This window comes from Haliotis cracherodii, unplaced genomic scaffold (genome assembly GCF_022045235.1).
Source record: "Haliotis cracherodii isolate W230 unplaced genomic scaffold, xgHalCrac1.p SCAF_11, whole genome shotgun sequence".
NCBI lineage: Eukaryota > Metazoa > Mollusca > Gastropoda > Lepetellida > Haliotidae > Haliotis > Haliotis cracherodii.
Window position 1 is genome coordinate 262185 of NW_027266266.1, and position 20633 is coordinate 282817.

The window sequence follows — 20633 nt, forward strand, 5'->3', positions numbered from 1 at the left end:
ATTTCATCAATACGATGTCATAGTGCACTTGCCTGCTGTGAGAACAAGAGCTTGCTTGTGGGTGGGGTGGGTGGGTGAGTGAGTGAGTGAGTGAGTCGGTAACAAACCCATACAACACCCATGTTGCAGAAACATAACGTAACTGATGTGATGCTCGTTAAAAGTTATATCGTGATCATGTTGATAGTCGGCATATCACAACCATGTTTGTAGTCAGCATATCTAAACCATGTTGGTAGTCGGCATATCATGACCATGTTGATAGTCGGCATATCACAACCATGTTGGTAGTCGGCATATCACAACCATGATGGTAGTCGGCATATCACAACCATGTTGGTAGTCAGCATATCGTGATCATGTTGGAAGTCGGCATATCGCAACCATGTTGGTAGTCAGCATATCGTAATCATGTTGGTAGTCGGCATATCACAACCATGTTGGTTGTCGGCATATCACAACCATGTTGGTAGTCGGCATATCACAACCATGTTGGTAGTCGGCATATCACAACCATGTCGCTAGTCGGCATATCGTGCCCATGTTGATAGTCGGCATATCACAACCATGTTCTGTAGTCAGCATATCTAAACCATGTTGGTAGTCGGCATATCATGACCATGTTGATAGTCGGCATATCACAACCATGTTGGTAGTCGGCATATCACAACCATGTTGCAAGTCGGTATAGCTGAACCATGTTGGTAGTCAGCATATCACAACCATGTTGGTAGTCAGCATATCGTGACCATGTTGATAGTCGGCATATCACAGCCATGTTGGTAGTCGGCATATCGTGACCATGTTGGTAGTCGGCATATCACAACCATGTTGGTAGTTGGCATATCTCAACCATGTTGATAGTCGGCATATCGTGACCATGTTGACACTTGGCATATCACAACCATGTTGGTAGTCGGCATATCTCAGCCAGGTTGGTAGTCGGCATATCGTGACCATGTTGATAGTTGGCATATCTAAACCATGTTGGTAGTCGGCATATCACAACCATGTTGGTAGTTGGTATATCACCACCATGTTGGTATTTGTCATATCACAACCATGTTGGTAGTCGGCATACCACAACCATGTTGATAGTCGGCATATCGTGACCATGTTGATAGGTGGCATATCACAACCATGTTGATAGTCGGCATATCGTGACCATGTTGATAGTTGGCATATCACAACCATGTTGGTAGTCGGCATATCACAACCATGTTGGAAGTTGGAATATCGTGACCATGATGGTAGTTGGCATATCACAACCATGTTGGAAGTTGGAATATCGTGACCATGATGGTAGTCGACATATCACTACCATGTTGATAGTCGGCAAATCGTGACCATGTTGATAGTCGGCATATCACAACCATGTTGTTAGTCGGCATATCACAACCATGTTGGTAGTCGGCATATCACAACCATGTTGGTAGTCGGAATATCGTGACCATGATGGTAGTTGGCATATCACAGCCATGTTGATAGTTGGCATATCACAACCATGTTGATAGATGGCATATCGTCACCAAGTTGATAGTCGGTATATCACAACCGTGTTATTAGTTGGCATATCGTGACCATGTTGATAGTTGGCATATCACAACCATGTTGATAGTTGGCATATAGTGACCATGTTGATAGTCGGAATATCACAACCATGTTGATAGTTGGCGTATAGTGACGATGTTGGTAGTCGGCATATGACAACCATGTTGGTAGTTGGCATATCACAACCATGTTGATAGTCAGCATATCGTGATCATGTTGGAAGTTGGCATATCACAACCATGTTGGTAGTCAGCATATTGTAATCATGTTTGTAGTCGGCATATCACAACCATGTTGATAGATGGCATATCGTGACCATGTTGATAGTTGGCATATCACAACCATGTTGATAGAGGGCATATCGTCACCATGTTGATAGTCGGCATATCACAACCATGTTGATAGTTGGCATATCGTGACCATGTTGATAGTTGGCATATCACAACCATGTTGGTAGTCAGCATATCGTAATCATGTTGGTAGTCGGCATATCACAACCATGTTGGTAGTCAGCATACCGTGACCATGTTGATAGATGGCATATCGTCACCATGTTGATAGTTGGCATATCGTGACCATGTTGATAGTCGGAATATCACAACCATGTTGGTAGTCGGCATATCATAACCATGTTCTTAGTCAGCATATCGTGACCATGTTGGTAGTCAGCATATCACAACCATGTTGGTAGTCGGCATATCACAACCATGTTGGTAGTCGGCATATCGTGACCATGTTGGTAGTCGGCATATCACAACCATGCTGGTAGTTGGCATATCACAACCATGTTGGTATTTGTCATATCACAACCTTCTTGGTAGTCGGCATATCACAACCATGTTTCTAGTCGGCATATAGTGACCATGTCGATAGTCGGCATATCGCAACCATGTTGGTAGTCGGCATATCCTGACCATGATGGTAGTCGGCATATCACAACCATGTTGCTAGTCGGCATATCATGACCATATTGCTAGTCGGCATATCATGACCATGTTGATAGTTGCCATATGACAACCATGTTGGTAGTCGGCATATCGTGACCATGTTGGTAGTCGGCATATGACAACCATGTTGGCAGTCGGCATATCGTGACCATGTTGATAGTTGGCATATCACAATCATGTTGATAGTCGGCATATTGTGATCATGTTTGTAGTCGGCATGATGTCGTGTATGTGATCTTATGTATATGATGTCATGTATGTGATGTGGTGTGTGCGATGTCATGTATGCGATGTCCTGTGTGCGATGTCATGTATGTGATGTTGTGTTTGTGATGTTATGTATATGATGTCATATATGTGATGTTGTGTATGTAATGTCATGTATGTGATGTTATGTATGTGATGTCATCAATGTGATGTTATGTATGTGATGTCATGTATGTGATGGCATGTATTTGACGTTATGTATGTGATGTTATGTATGTGATGTCGTGTATGTGATGTTATGTATGTGATGTTATGTTTGTGATGTTATGTATGCGATGTTGTGTATGTGATGTTATGTATGTGATGGCATGTATGCGATGTTATGTATGTGATGGTATGTATTTGATGTTATGTATGTGATGTTATGTATATGATGTTGTGTATGTGATGTTATGTATGTGATGTTGTGTATGTGATGTTATGTATATGATGTTATGTATGTGATGTTATGTATGTGATGTTATGTATGTGATGTTGTGTATGTGATGATATGTATGTGATGTCATGTATGTGATGTCGTGTATGTGATGTTATGTATGTGATGTTATGTATGTGATGTTGTGTATGTGATGTTATGTATGTGATGTCATGAATGTGCTGTTTTGTATGAGGTGTTATGCAGCTGATGTTGTGTATATTGATGGCATGTATGTGATGTTGTGTATGTGATGTTATGTATATGATGTTGTGTATGTGATGTTATGTATGTGATGTTGTGTATCCGATGTTGTGTATGTGATGTTATGTATGTGATGTTATGTATGTGATGTTATGTATATGATGTTATGTGTGTGATGTTATGTGTGTGATGTTATGTGAGTGATGGCATGTATGGGATGTTATGTATGTGGTGGTATGTATGTGATGTTATCTATGTGATGTTGTGTATGCGATGTTGTGTATGTGATATTGTGTATGTGATGTTGTGTATGCGATGTTGTGTATGCGATGTTGTGTATGTGATGTTGTGTATGTTATGTTGTATATGTGATGTTCTGTATGTGATGTTATTCATGTGATGTTATGTATGTGATGTATTGTGTGTGATGTCATGAATCTGATGTTATGTGTGTGATGTTATGTATGTGATGGCATGTATATGATTTTATGCAGGTGATGGTGTGTATATTGATGTTATGTATGTGATGTTGTATATGAGATGTCGTGTATGTGATGTTGTGTATGTGATGTTGTGTACGTTATGTTGTGTATGTGATGTTGTGTATGTGATGTTGTGTATGTGATGGCATGTATATGATTTTATGCAGGTGATGGTGTGTATATTGATGTTATGTATGTGATGTTGTATATGAGATGTCGTGTATGTGATGTTGTGTATGTGATGTTGTGTACGTTATGTTCTGTATGTGATGTTGAGTATGTGATGTTATGTATGTGATGTTGTGTATGCGATGTTGTGTATGTGATGGTGTGTATGTGATGTTGTGTATGTGATGTTATGTATGTGATGTTTTGTATGTGATGTTGTGTATGTGATGTTGTGTATGCGATGTTGTATGTGTGATGTTGTGTATGTAATGTTATGTATGTGATGTGTATGCGATGTTGTGTATGCGATGTTGTGTATGTGATGTCATGTATGTGATGTTGTGTGTGCAATGTTATGTATGCGATGTTGTGTATGTGATGTTGTGTATGTTATGTTGTGTATGTGATGTTGTGTATGTGATGTTGTGTATGCGATGTTGTGTATGTGATGTTGTGTATGTTATGTTGTATATGTGATGTTCTGTATGTGATGTTATTCATGTGATGTTATGTATGTGATGTATTGTGTGTGATGTCATGAATGTGATGTTATGTGTGTGATGTTATGTATGTGATGGCATGTATATGATTTTATGCAGGTGATGGTGTGTATATTGATGTTATGTATGTGATGTTGTATATGAGATGTCGTGTATATGATGTTGTGTATGTGATGTTGTGTACGTTATGTTGTGTATGTGATGTTGTGTATGTGATGTTGTGTATGTGATGTTGTGTATGTGATGTTGTTTATGTGATGTTGTGTATGTGATGTTGTGTATGTGATGTTATGTATATGATGTTATGTATGTGATGTTATTCATGTGATGTTATGTATGTGATGTATTGTGTGTGATGTCATGAATGTGATGTTATGTGTGTGATGTTATGTATGTTATGTTATGTATATGATTTTATACAGGTGATGGTGTGTATATTGATGTTATGTATGTGATGTTGTATATGAGATGTCGTGTATGTGATGTTGTGTATGTGATGTTGTGTATGTAATGTTGTGTATGTGATGTTGTGTATGTGATGTTCTGTATGTGATGTTATGTATGTGATGGTGTGTATGCGATGTTGTGTATGTGATGATGTGTATGTGATGTTGTGTATCTGAATTTATGTATGTGATGTTGTGTATGTGATGTTATGTATGTGATGTCATGTATGTGATGTTATGTATATGATGTTATGTATATGATGTTATGTATATGATGCTATGTATGTGATGTTGTGTATGTGAGGGCGGCTTACATCATGTCGGTGTGCAGTGTGTTATCGAACACTATTAGTTAAGCTATTGACAGTCGGTGATGGCCATCCTACTTGTACGTTCATCAAGGATTGGTTGCTTCTGACCTCAGACATCAGCACCAGTTAATGAACTCTGCAGTCACGCGGCCTCAAGCAATGGCAACCAATGAGTCACAGATACTCATGTCAGCTTCTGTGTGTTTTATTTTAGATCCACTCCAGCCACCAAGTTTAGAGTTGGAAAGACATGATGTTCACCATGGACTTGCCAACTTGATGAAATTGTCCTGTCATGATATATATTCAACTTGGAAAGTTTCTCAGGAGTGCAATACATACCGCACATTTTCTCCTTCCAGCTAAATCACTCACTCACTCAGCACTACTCATTTCCCCGATTCACTCTTTCACTCACTCACCCGCCCGCCCACCCGTTCGCTCGATCACTCACTCAATTACTCACTCATAATAGTTATTAACCCCATTGCATAAACATAGAATTGAAAGTCCGACAACTTTCTCAGTGAAGAAAGCTTCTGGTACTTTTTGGTGTTGAATATTATCCCATTTTCGTGGAAGGGAGTAAACCCCAAAAGGTACCAGACTCTGTACGTTACTAAGAAAGTTTTATCCCAAATATAACATTTGTTACATTTGACCACTTTCTAAATGGCATTGTGTATCCCACTGTTTACACAAACTTGATAGATTCCCCTCCAAAAGCTCGCGTGATAACCTCTATGTGTCATTGATCAACTCCACTGTTTACACAAGCTTGATAGATTCCCCTAAAAAAAATCGCGTGATAACCTCTATATGTTAGTGATCAACTCCTCTGTTTACACAAGCTTGATAGATTCCCCTCAAAAAACCCGCGTGATAACCTCTATCTGTCCTTGATCAACTCCACTGTTTTCACAAGCTTGATAGATTCCCCTCTAAACACTCGCGTGATAACCTCTATGTGTCATTGATCAACTCCATTGTTTTCACAAGCTTAAAACATTCTCCTCCAAACACTTTCGTGATAACCTCTATGTGTTAGTGACCAACTCCTCTGTTTTCACAAGCTTAATAGATTCCTCTCCAAACACTCGCGTGATAACCTGTATGTGTCATTGATCAACTCCACTGTTTTCAAAAGCTTAAAAGATTCACCTCCAAACACTCGCGTGATAACCTCTGTGTGTTAGTGATCAACTCCACTGTTTCCGCAAGCTTGATAGATTCTCCTCCAATCACTTGCGCGATAACCTCTATGTGTCATTGATCAACTCCACTGTTTTCAAAAGCTTGATAGATTATCCTCCAAACACTCGCGTGATAACCTCTGTATTAGTGATCAACACCTCTGTTTTCGCAAGCTTGAAAGATCCCCCTCAAAACACTAGCGTGATAACCTCTATGTGTTAGTGACCAACTCCTCTGTTTTCACAAGCTTAACAGATTCCCCTCCAAACACTCGTGTGATAACCTCTATGTGTTCGTGATCAACTCCACAGTTTTCACAAGCTTGATAGATTCCCCTCTAAACACTCGGGTGATAACCCCTATGTGTCATTGATCAACTTCAGTGTTTTCACAAGCTTGATAGATTCTCATCCAAACACTCGCGTGATAACCTTTATGTGTCATTGATCAACTCCTCTGTTTTCACAAGCTTGATAGATTCCCCTCCAAACACTTGCGTGGTAACCTGTATGTCTTAGTGATAAACTCCGCTGTTTACACAAGCTTGATAGATTCTCCTGAAAACACTCGCGTCAAAACCTCTATCTGTTAGTGATCAACTCCTCTGTTTTCACAGGCTTGATAGATTCCCCTCCAAACACTCCCGTGATAACCTCTATGTGTAAGTGACCAACTCCACTGTTTTCACAAGCTTGATAGATTCCCCTCAAAACACTCGGGTGATAACCTGTCTGTGTTAGTGATCAACTCCACTGTTTTCACTAGCTTGATAGATTCCCCTCTAAACACTCGCGTGATAACCTCTCTGTGTCATTCATCAACTCCACTGTTTTCACAAGCTTGATAGATTTCCTTCAAAACACTCGCGTAATAACCTCTATGTGTAAGTGACCAACTCCACAGTTTTCACAAGCTTGATAGATTCCCCTCCAAACACTTGCGTGATAACCTCTATGTGTCACTGATCAACTCCCATACTTTCAAAAACTTGATAGATCCCCCTCAAACACTCACTTGATAATCTCTATATCTAAGTGATCAACTCCCCTGTCTTCACAAGCTTGATAGATCCCCCTCAAACACTCGCGTGATAACCTCTATATCTAAGTGATCAACTCCCCAGTTTTCACAAGCTTGATAGATCCCCCTCAAAACACTCACGTGATAACCTCTATGTATTATTGATCAACTCCCCTGTTTGTCACAGGCTTGATAGATTCTCCTCCAAACACTCGCGTGATAACCTCTATGTGTCATTGATCAACTCCACTGTTTTCACAAGCTTGATAGATTCCCCTCCAAACACTCGCTTGATAACCTCTCTGTGTCATTGATCAACTCCACTGTTTTCACAAGCTTGATAGATTCCCCTCCAAACACTCACGTGATAACCTCTATGTGTCATTGATCAACTCCACTGTTTTCACAAGCTTGATAGATTCCCCTCCAAACACTCGCGTGATAACCTCTATGTGTTAGTGATCAACTCCCCTGTTTTCACTAGCTTGATAGATTCCCCTCCAAACACTCGCGTGATAACCTGTATGTGTTATTGATCAACTCCACTGTTTTCACAAGCTTTGTAGATTCCCCTCAAAACTTTCCCGCGATAACCTTTATGTGTAAGTGTCCAACTCCACTGTTTTCACAAGCTTGATAGATTCCCCTCCAAACACTTGTGTGATAACCTCTATGTGTCATTGATCAACTCCACTGTTTTCACAAGCTTGATAGATTCCCCTCAAAACACTCGCTTGATAACCTCTAAGTGTTAGTGATCAACTCCTCTGTTTTCACTAGCTTGATAGATTCCCTTCCAAACACTCGCGTGATAACCTCTATGTGTTTGTGATCAACTCCTCTGTTTTCACAAGCTTGATAGATTCCCCTCCAAACACTCGCGTGATAACCTCTATGTGTTCGTGATCAACTCCACTGTTTTCACAAGCTTTGTAGATTCCCCTCAAAACTTTTCCGTGATAACTTCTATGTGTAAGTGACCAACTCCACTGTTTTCACAAGCTTGATAGATTCCCCTCCAAACACTCGCGTGATAACCTCTATGTGTCATTGATCAACTCCCCTGTTTCCACAAGCTTGATAGATTCCCCTCCAAACACTCGCGTGATAACCTCTATGTGTCATTGATCAACTCCACTGTTTTCACAAGCTTGATAGATTCCCCTCCAAACACTTGCGTGATAACCTCCATGTGTTAGTGATCAACTCCCCTGTTTTCACTAGCTTGATAGATTCCCCTCCAAACACTCACGTGATAACCTCTATGTGTCATTGATCAACTCCACTGTTTTCACAAGCCTGATAGATTCCCCTCCAAACACTCGCGTGATAACCTCTATGTGTCATTGATCAACTCCCCTGTTTTCACTAGCCTGATAGATTCCCCTCCAAACACTCACGTGATAAACTCTATGTGTTAGTGATCAACTCCCCTGTTTTCACTAGCTTGATAGATTCCCCTCCAAACACTGGCGTGATAACCTCTATGTGTTCGTGATCAACTCCACTGTTTTCACAAGCTTTGTAGATTCTCCTGAAAACACTCGCGTGATAACCTCTATGTGTTAGTGATCAACTCCACTGTTTTCACAGGCTTGATAATTCCCCTCCAAACACATGCGTAATAACCTCTATCTGTCATTGATCAACTCCACTGTTTTCACAAGCTTGATAGATTCCCCTCCAAAAACTCGCGTGATAACCTCTATGTGTCAGTGATCAACTTCACTGTTTTCACGAGCTTGATAGATTCCCCTCCAAACACTCGCGTGATAACCTCTATGTGTTCGTGATCAACTCCACTGTTTTTACAGGCTTTGTAGATTCCCCTCTAAAACTTTCCTGTGATAACCTCTATTTGTAAGTGACCAACTGCCCTGTTTTCACTAGCTTGATAGATTCCCCTCCAAACAGTCGCGTGATAACCTCTATGTGTTAGTGATCAACTCCACTGTTTTCACAAGCTTTGTAGATTCCCATCAAAACTTTTCCGTGATAACCTCTATGTGTTAGTGACCAACTCCACTGTTTTCACAAGCTTGATAGATTCCCTTCCAAACACTCGCGTGATAACCTTTATGTGTTAGTGATCAACTCCTCTGTTTTCAGAAGCTTGATAGATTCCCCTCCAAACACTCGCATGATAACCTCTATGTGTTAGTGATCATTTTCACTGTTTTCACAAGCTTGATAGATTCCCCGCCAAACACTCGCGTGATAACCTCTATGTGTTCGTGATCAACTCCACTGTTTACACAAGCTTGATAGATTCTCCTCCAAACACTCGCGTGATAACCTCTATGTATTATTGATCAACTCCCCTGTTTTCACAAGCTTGATAGATTCCTCTCAAAACACTCGCGTGATAACCTCTATGTGTCATTGATCAACTCCCCTGTTTTCACAAGCTTGATAGATCCCCCTGCAAACACTCGCGTGATAACCTCCATGTGTTAGTGATCAACTCCCCTGTTTTCACTAGCTTGATAGATTCCCCTCCAAACACTCACGTGATAACCTCTATGTGTCATTGATCAACTCCACTGTTTTCACAAGCCTGATAGATTCCCCTCCAAACACTCGCGTGATAACCTCTATGTGTCATTGATCAACTCCCCTGTTTTCACTAGCCTGATAGATTCCCCTCCAAACACTCACGTGATAACCTCTATGTATTATTGATCAACTCCCCTGTTTTCACTAGCTTGATAGATTCCCCTCCAAACACTGGCGTGATAACCTCTATGTGTTCGTGATCAACTCCACTGTTTTCACAAGCTTTGTAGATTCTCCTGAAAACACTCGCGTGATAACCTCTATGTGTTAGTGATCAACTCCACTGTTTTCACAGGCTTGATAATTCCCCTCCAAACACATGCGTAATAACCTCTATCTGTCATTGATCAACTCCACTGTTTTCACAAGCTTGATAGATTCCCCTCCAAAAACTCGCGTGATAACCTCTATGTGTCAGTGATCAACTTCACTGTTTTCACGAGCTTGATAGATTCCCCTCCAAACACTCGCGTGATAACCTCTATGTGTTCGTGATCAACTCCACTGTTTTTACAGGCTTTGTAGATTCCCCTCTAAAACTTTCCTGTGATAACCTCTATTTGTAAGTGACCAACTGCCCTGTTTTCACTAGCTTGATAGATTCCCCTCCAAACAGTCGCGTGATAACCTCTATGTGTTAGTGATCAACTCCACTGTTTTCACAAGCTTTGTAGATTCCCATCAAAACTTTTCCGTGATAACCTCTATGTGTTAGTGACCAACTCCACTGTTTTCACAAGCTTGATAGATTCCCTTCCAAACACTCGCGTGATAACCTTTATGTGTTAGTGATCAACTCCTCTGTTTTCAGAAGCTTGATAGATTCCCCTCCAAACACTCGCGTGATAACCTCTATGTGTTCGTGATCAACTCCACTGTTTTTACAGGCTTTGTAGATTCCCCTCTAAAACTTTCCTGTGATAACCTCTATTTGTAAGTGACCAACTGCCCTGTTTTCACTAGCTTGATAGATTCCCCTCCAAACAGTCGCGTGATAACCTCTATGTGTTAGTGATCAACTCCACTGTTTTCACAAGCTTTGTAGATTCCCATCAAAACTTTTCCGTGATAACCTCTATGTGTTAGTGACCAACTCCACTGTTTTCACAAGCTTGATAGATTCCCTTCCAAACACTCGCGTGATAACCTTTATGTGTTAGTGATCAACTCCTCTGTTTTCAGAAGCTTGATAGATTCCCCTCCAAACACTCGCATGATAACCTCTATGTGTTAGTGATCATTTTCACTGTTTTCACAAGCTTGATAGATTCCCCGCCAAACACTCGCGTGATAACCTCTATGTGTTCGTGATCAACTCCACTGTTTACACAAGCTTGATAGATTCTCCTCCAAACACTCGCGTGATAACCTCTATGTATTATTGATCAACTCCCCTGTTTTCACAAGCTTGATAGATTCCTCTCAAAACACTCGCGTGATAACCTCTATGTGTCATTGATCAACTCCCCTGTTTTCACAAGCTTGATAGATCCCCCTGCAAACACTCGCGTGATAACCTCCATGTGTTAGTGATCAACTCCCCTGTTTTCACTAGCTTGATAGATTCCCCTCCAAACACTCACGTGATAACCTCTATGTGTCATTGATCAACTCCACTGTTTTCACAAGCCTGATAGATTCCCCTCCAAACACTCGCGTGATAACCTCTATGTGTCATTGATCAACTCCCCTGTTTTCACTAGCCTGATAGATTCCCCTCCAAACACTCACGTGATAACCTCTATGTATTATTGATCAACTCCCCTGTTTTCACTAGCTTGATAGATTCCCCTCCAAACACTGGCGTGATAACCTCTATGTGTTCGTGATCAACTCCACTGTTTTCACAAGCTTTGTAGATTCTCCTGAAAACACTCGCGTGATAACCTCTATGTGTTAGTGATCAACTCCACTGTTTTCACAGGCTTGATAATTCCCCTCCAAACACATGCGTAATAACCTCTATCTGTCATTGATCAACTCCACTGTTTTCACAAGCTTGATAGATTCCCCTCCAAAAACTCGCGTGATAACCTCTATGTGTCAGTGATCAACTTCACTGTTTTCACGAGCTTGATAGATTCCCCTCCAAACACTCGCGTGATAACCTCTATGTGTTCGTGATCAACTCCACTGTTTTTACAGGCTTTGTAGATTCCCCTCTAAAACTTTCCTGTGATAACCTCTATTTGTAAGTGACCAACTGCCCTGTTTTCACTAGCTTGATAGATTCCCCTCCAAACAGTCGCGTGATAACCTCTATGTGTTAGTGATCAACTCCACTGTTTTCACAAGCTTTGTAGATTCCCATCAAAACTTTTCCGTGATAACCTCTATGTGTTAGTGACCAACTCCACTGTTTTCACAAGCTTGATAGATTCCCTTCCAAACACTCGCGTGATAACCTTTATGTGTTAGTGATCAACTCCTCTGTTTTCAGAAGCTTGATAGATTCCCCTCCAAACACTCGCATGATAACCTCTATGTGTTAGTGATCATTTTCACTGTTTTCACAAGCTTGATAGATTCCCCTCCAAACACTCGCGTGATAACCTCTATGTGTTCGTGATCAACTCCACTGTTTACACAAGCTTGATAGATTCTCCTCCAAACACTCGCGTGATAACCTCTATGTATTATTGATCAACTCCCCTGTTTTCACAAGCTTGATAGATTCCTCTCAAAACACTCGCGTGATAACCTCTATGTGTCATTGATCAACTCCCCTGTTTTCACAAGCTTGATAGATCCCCCTGCAAACACTCGCGTGATAACCTCTATGTGTAAGTGACCAACTCCTCTTTTATCACAAGCTTGATAGATTCCCCTCCAAACACTCGCGTGATAACCTCAATGTGTTAGTGATCAACTCCCATGGTTTCAAAAGCTTGATAGATCCCCTCCAAACACTCACCTGATAACCTCTATGTGTCATTGATCAACTCCCCTGTCTTCAAAAGCTTGATAGATCCCCCTCAAAACACTCACGTGATAACCTCTATGTATTATTGATCAACTCCCCTGTTTTCACAAGCTTGATAGATTCCCCTCTAAACACTCGCGTGATAACCTCCATGTGTTAGTGATCAACTCCACTGTTTTCACAAGCTTGATAGATTCCCCTCCAAACAGTCGCGTGATAACCTCTATGTGTTAGTGATCAACTCCCCTGTTTTCACAAGCTTTGTAGATTCCCATCAAAACTTTTCCATGATAACCTCTATGTGTTAGTGACCAACTCCACTGTTTTCACAAGCTTGATAGATTCCCTTCCAAACACTCTCGTGATAACCTCTATGTGTTAGTGATCAACTCCTCTGTTTTCACAAGCTTGATAGATTCCCCTCCAAACACTTGCGTGATAACCTCTATGTGTTAGTGATCATTTTCACTGTTTTCACAAGCTTGATAGATTCCCCTCCAAACACTCGCGTGATAACCTCTATGTGTTCGTGATCAACTCCACTGTTTACACAAGCTTGATAGATTCTCCTCCAAACACTCGCGTGATAACCTCTATGTATTATTGATCAACTCCCCTGTTTTCACAAGCTTGATAGATTCCTCTCAAAACACTCGCGTGATAACCTCTATGTGTCATTGATCAACTCCCCTGTTTTCACAAGCTTGATAGATCCCCTTCCAAACACTCGCGTGATAACCTCTATGTGTAAGTGACCAACTCCTCTTTTATCACAAGCTTGATAGATTCCCCTCCAAACACTCGCATGATAACCTCAATGTGTTAGTGATCAACTCCCATGGTTTCAAAAGCTTGATAGATCCCCTCCAAACACTCACCTGATAACCTCTATGTGTCATTGATCAACTCCCCTGTCTTCAAAAGCTTGATAGATCCCCCTCAAAACACTCACGTGATAACCTCTATGTATTATTGATCAACTCCCCTGTTTTCACAAGCTTGATAGATTCCCCTCTAAACACTCGCGTGATAACATCTAAATGTCATTGATCAACTCCCCTGTTTTCACTAGCTTGATAGATTCCCCTCCAAACACTCGCGTGATAACCTCTATGTGTTAGTTATCAACTCCCATGCTTTCAAAAGCTTGATAGATCCCCCTGAAAACACTAACGTGATAACCTCTAAGTGTCATTGATCAACTCTACAGTTTTCACAAGCTTGATAGATTCCCCTCCAAACACTTGCGTCATAACCGCTATGTGTTAGTGATCAACTCCTCTGTTTTGACAAGCTTGATAGAATCCCCTCCTAACACTTGCGTGATAACCTCTATGTGTTAGTGATCAACTGCTCTGCTTTCACAAGCTTGATAGATTCCCCTCCTAACAGTTGCGTGATAACTTCTATGTGTTAGTGATCAACACCTCTGTTGTCACAAGCTTTGTAGATTCTCCTGAAAACACTCGCGTGATAACCTCTATGTGTTAGTGATCAACTCCTCTGTTTACACAAGCTTGATAGATTACACTCAAAACACTCGCGGGCACTCGTGAAGAGCAACCTCCCCGTGTTGAGTGCTGCGTAACGCTAATAGCTCTTCCCCCCTGTGGAACCGGGGTAGAATATTTCCACAGCACCCCATTGCTGGTCGTAAGAGGCGACCAAAGTGGGCAGCCCGTTTGCCGTGGGCTGTGCCTCTGTGTCGGCGGAGGACGGGAGTCTGGTGGTTGAGGACACTGGTTCCAGGAATAGCGTTCCTTTGCCCAATACACCACTTCGACCCTTACTTCGCCTAGACGGGTGGTAGAATGGGCCCGGTTCTATCAATCGGCTGTTCATGTCAAGCCCTGTGTATGAAGTCTTTGATATGGTTTGACACTGTGCTTTTACGTTTTGAATAGTCTTCTGTTCTGAATGTTGTTTATACACTTGCCTAGAGCATATACCCAGAAGGCGGTGGCTCATGGGCCAATCTGGTTGATCTTTTTGATCCTCTGGAGTATACCATTCCTGTATCCCTATGGTGTTAGTGCTGGAACTCCGCTTACATATGACATCGCCCTTGTTGGCGCTCCGTGGCTGGCAGGGACCAGGTTTGCTGAATCATTATATATACAACCATGGGTAAACACAATCCCAAAAAACCAAAACGGCAATTATCAGAATCTGATTCTGAACTAGATTCATCTGATGATGAAACAGTGACGAGATTATTGTACTCCGAAAGGGATACTTGGCCTCGTTTTTTGGTTATGGAAGCTAAGGGTGACCTTACTCTAGCTTCGTATTCTCCATTTCTATTGGAAAAAGGACTGAAGGGTAAAAGCAGGTGAGTTAAAGGATGTTAAGAAATTACGTTCTGGAGCGCTTTTGATTGAATGTACCAGGAAATATCAAGCTATCAATCTCATGACTTCAACCAAGTTGATAGATATACCTGTTAGCTGTTCTGCTCATAAGACCTTAAATTTTAGCAAGGGCTTAATCAGAGACCGCGATCGCAGTCTGGCAGAAGAATCCATTGAAGAAATTGTATCTGAACTTCGAAGTCAAGGTGTAATTGAAGCCAAACGATTCACATATCGTAAAGATGGCCGTGTTTTCCCTTCAAACACATACCTTTTGACTTTTGACACAACAGTTCTTCCAAATTCCATTAAAGTTGGTTGTTTTTCCATGCCTGTGGACCTCTACATTCCACGTCCTACTCGCTGTTTTAAGTGTCAAAAGTTTGGACATGGGCAGAATTCTTGCACACGTAAAGCTACTTGCTTCAGATGTGGTCAACTTGATCATGATGGAAACACCTGTACTCAGCCTCCCAAATGCTCAAACTGTCAAGGTGAGCATATGTCATCTTCCATGGACTGTAGTGAGTATAAATTTCAATCAATGGTCCAAAAAATAAAGTATGAACATAACGTCAGCTACTTTGATGCCAGGAAACGTGCAAAAGCGGTGACATCCGCTAACACTACAGGGCAATCTTATGCCTCTGTAGTTAAAACAACTACAATGGTTCAAACAACATCAGTTCAATGCCAAACAGATCTGTCATGGACAGAAGGAGACGAGCCAAAACCAGTCTCTTCCATTGAAAAAAAACAACCCAAACAAAATAAAGTCATTGCACCCATAGTAACGCAAGAGGCATCTACATCAACATCACCTGAAACAACCCCCAAAACACCAAATATTGTTCAAAGTCCAAAGAAGAATTATCAAACTCACAGAGTGTCAAAGGCACTCAAAGACCCTGTACAACTTTACAACAAGTATGGGTCGCTTGAGGATATGGATACGGAAGTATCCCCTCACTCTCTCACTGGTGGTCGTACACGTGGCCACTCTCCCAAAAAGAAAGACAGGAATCGATCCCCTGTTACTCCACCTTGATGAGTAACATACATAATCTAATTCAGTGGAATTGCAGAGGTCTTAGGAGAAATTTTAATGACTTACAGCTGATAATACAAGACTATTTGCCGTCAGCAATCTGTCTCCAGGAGACATATCTAAAACAGTCTGACAACTTTGATTTACGTCGCTACACGTCTTATCATTCATATTCGCCACCGGGAAATAAAGCTACTGGAGGATCTACGATTTTGGTGAAGCAGGGAGTGATCCACAGTCCTGTTTCACTTCATACTAATCTTCAAGCCTGTGCAGTACGATTAACTTTGCACATAACACTCACTTTGTGCTCTTTGTACATTTCACCTTCATCTGCCCTTCATCAGTCTGATATTCATAATCTATATGATCAGCTCCCAAAGCCCTGCATCATTATGGGCGATTTAAATGGGCATAACCCTCTGTGGGGAAGTGCAAGTACAAACAACAAGGGGAAAGTCATTGAAGATTTTGCATCTGATAATAATTTATGTATATTTAATGACGATTCAAGCACTTATTTACATCCTGCCACAGGAACGTATTCTGCACTCGATCTGTCACTCACAGTTTCAGATATTTACAATGAATTTGAATGGTCTGTACATGACGACCTATGTGGAAGTGATCACTTCCCCACTGTTCTAAAAGCTGTAACTCCGGATGATGACCCACCTTTTTCGCGGTGGAATTTTACAAAGGCAAATTGGTCCTTGTATGAACTATTATGTACGGAACAATTAAATCCTGACCTTTTCAGGAATGTACCAGATCCCATACAATTGTTTTCGGCTCAACTCAATAATATTGCTCACCAAACAATTCCTAAGTCCTCTGCAAATCCGCATATTCGTAAACCATGGTTTACTAACGACTGCAAACAAGCAAGAAAATGTAGGAAGAAAGCGGAAAAGTATTTCCGCAAACAACCTACTGTTCATAATTTGAATAATGTCAAAATTACTAGTGCCAAAGCGCCACGTGCTTATAAGCAAAATAAGCGCCAATCCTGGAGGAACTATGTCTCCAATATCAATTCACGGACACCCATGTCTAAGGTATGGAACATGGTTAAAAGAATAAAAGGCAAAGGTTCCAAATCGTCTGTACACCATCTTAAAGACGGTGATAACTGTATAACTGATAAAATTGATATTGCAAATAAACTTGGCGAAACTCTTGCCAAAAATTCTTCATCTTCAAATTATGTTCCTGAATTTCAGAGATATCAGAAACATCAGGAAAAGAAAAATGTTAATTTTGACTCTAACAATGGTGAAGATAACAATGAAGTATTTTCATTGCATGAGCTACATACCGCTCTTGAGCAAGCTCATGATACTGCAGCAGGTGATGATAATATCCACTATCAGTTATTAAAGCATTTGCCTAAATCATGTCTTGAGACACTTTTAGACATTTTTGACCAAATATGGACTTCAGGGAATTTTCCTCCTTCGTGGCATAATGCCATTGTAGTCCCCATACCAAAACCTGGCCGGGATCATACAGATCCATCAAATTATCGCCCTATATCGTTAACCAGTTGTGTTTGCAAAACCATGGAACGAATCGTGAATAATAGATTAGTTTGGTATCTGGAATCCAATAACCTTCTCACAAATATTCAGTGTGGTTTCCGGAAAAATAGAAGTACTATTGATCATTTAGTACGGTTAGAATCCTATGTTAAAAATGCTATTGTTAATAAACAACATGTAGTATCAATTTTCTTTGATATTGAGAAAGCATACGATACTACCTGGAAGCATGGCATTTTGAAGGATTTACATGATTTTGGCTTGAGAGGTCGTTTACCTCATTTTATATCTCAGTTTTTAACAGACAGACAATTTCAAGTCCGAGTGGGTACAACCCTGTCTGACCATTATAATCAGGATCAGGGTGTCCCACAAGGCAGTATCTTATCTGTCACTTTATTTAGTATTAAAATAAATAGTCTGTCCAAGGTTTTAAACGATTCAGTAGATGGATCACTTTTTGTGGATGATTTTAATCTACCTTGTTGTGGGAAAAATATGCATACAATAGAGAGGCAGTTACAAATCTGTCTCAATAGAATTCACAAGTGATGTCTAGAAAACGGCTTTAAATTTTCTAAATCTAAAACTAACTGTATACACTTCTGCAGAAAATATAAGCCGCATAAAGACCCTGAATTATTTTTGAATGGCACCCCTATCAAAGTTGTAAAGGAGGCCAAATTCTTGGGATTCATCTTTGATAGCCATTTAACTTTTCTTCCACATATTAAATACCTTAAAGCTAAATGCCTGAAGTCGCTCGATTTATTAAAAGTTGTTTCTAATTCAAAGTGGGGAGGGGATCAGACAACCCTCCTACACTTATACAGGTCACTGATCTGTTCCAGACTTGATTACGGCTCCATCGTCTATGGTGGAGCATGTAAAAGTAATCTAAAAAAACTAGATACTATCCATCACCAAGGACTGAGGCTTTGCCTTGGAGCCTTTCGCACTTCTCCTATTCCAAGTCTGTCTGTTGAAGCAGATGAGCCGTCTCTAAAACAACGCCGTTTGAAACTTTTACAATACATCACTCAATTATATTCCAATCAGTCAAATCCAGCCTTTGATTGCGTATTTAATCCTCTTTACGAAGATATTTACAATAAGAAAACATCTCTTGTTCCACCACTAGGAATAAGAATTAAATCAGTCGTTTCTGCTGCAAACATTACCTTTCAGGATATAGCTCCCACAAAACTTTTTTCATCGCCTCCTTGGCAGATGGTAAGACCAACTGTTGACCTCACATTAACTAGACTTAAGAAATCTGATACAAATCCCCTTATTTATAAACAAGAATACAATCAATTACGACACACTTATGACACTTATAAATCTATATTTACAGATGGATCCAAGGATGGTGGCGCAGTTGCTAGTGCCACCATCATTGGATCCAGAACAGTATCTTCACGTTTACCAGATAATAGTTCCATATTCACAGCAGAAGCACACGCCATTTTAACGGCACTAAAATATATCAAGAACAAATCCAAATATAACGAATTCATTATATTTTCAGACTCACTTTCGTGCCTTCAGGCTATTAAAAATATGTCATGTAAACATCCATTTTTAATTGAAATTCTTGAACTATTTAATGATCTTGCGACTGGCCTATATGACATCGTCTTTTGTTGGTTACCCAGCCATGTTGGGATTGTTGGTAACACATTGGCTGATGCTGCTGCAAAAGCAGCACTCGACAAATCTGTGACTCCACTTCTTTTACCATACAGTGATTATAAACCTATAATTAGATCTTACATACGTGATCTGATGCAAAAGAAGTGGGACATCCAAGTAGGTATCAATACATTACACGTAATTAAACCCAATATTGGTTACACCTACTTGGACTGTCAGTCCAGATTTGAAGAGGTTATTATGCGGCGATGTCGTATTGGCCACTCGAGATATACACATGAGTATATATTGAAGTGTGAGGATCCTCCGTTTTGTATCCCATGTGATGAAAGAATCACGGTAAAGCATGTCCTGCTTGACTGTATTGATTTTTCCATCACAAGGGATAAATATTTCAGTGTAAAAACAGTGGAGGACCTTTTTAGTAAAGTTAACTCTCATTTAATACTATGTTTTTTAAAAGAAATAGAACTTATACATAAATTTTGATGTAATTGTTGTATTGTTTTAAAGATTGGTAGTGCAAAATTCATAACTGAGTTTGGTAGTGGCTGTACCCTCGAGGGGGGTTGAAGTAGCGTAAAATTATTGTCCCCCTAAGAGGGTATGTAAGTCCAATATCATTCAAAGTATTTTTCTGCATGCCAGGTTTTTAATCGTAGAATATTCGTCATTTTAGTTTGGCTTAATTGGTACACTGTCGCCAGTGACTGAAAGGATGATATATATCCTGCCGGGGTTCATGCAGGAAGCAAAGGTACTGTAAGTCCCCATGAACCCTAGCATGGTGATCTACCTTCAGTTGCTGGCGATCTCTAGCCCATTTTTATATTGTGTTCTCTGATATTTATGATTTTTATATATTCTAAACTAGTTTTAGATAGATTCTGTGATATTCTAGTTATTGTACTGTCCTTCGTTGACAGCTTTTTATATTGTATAAATATATGTATTATTAATGTACTTCTCGTCACGATATGGCTGAAATATTCCCGATGTGACGTTAAATATTAACTCACTCACTCACAAAACACTCGCGTGATAACCTCTATT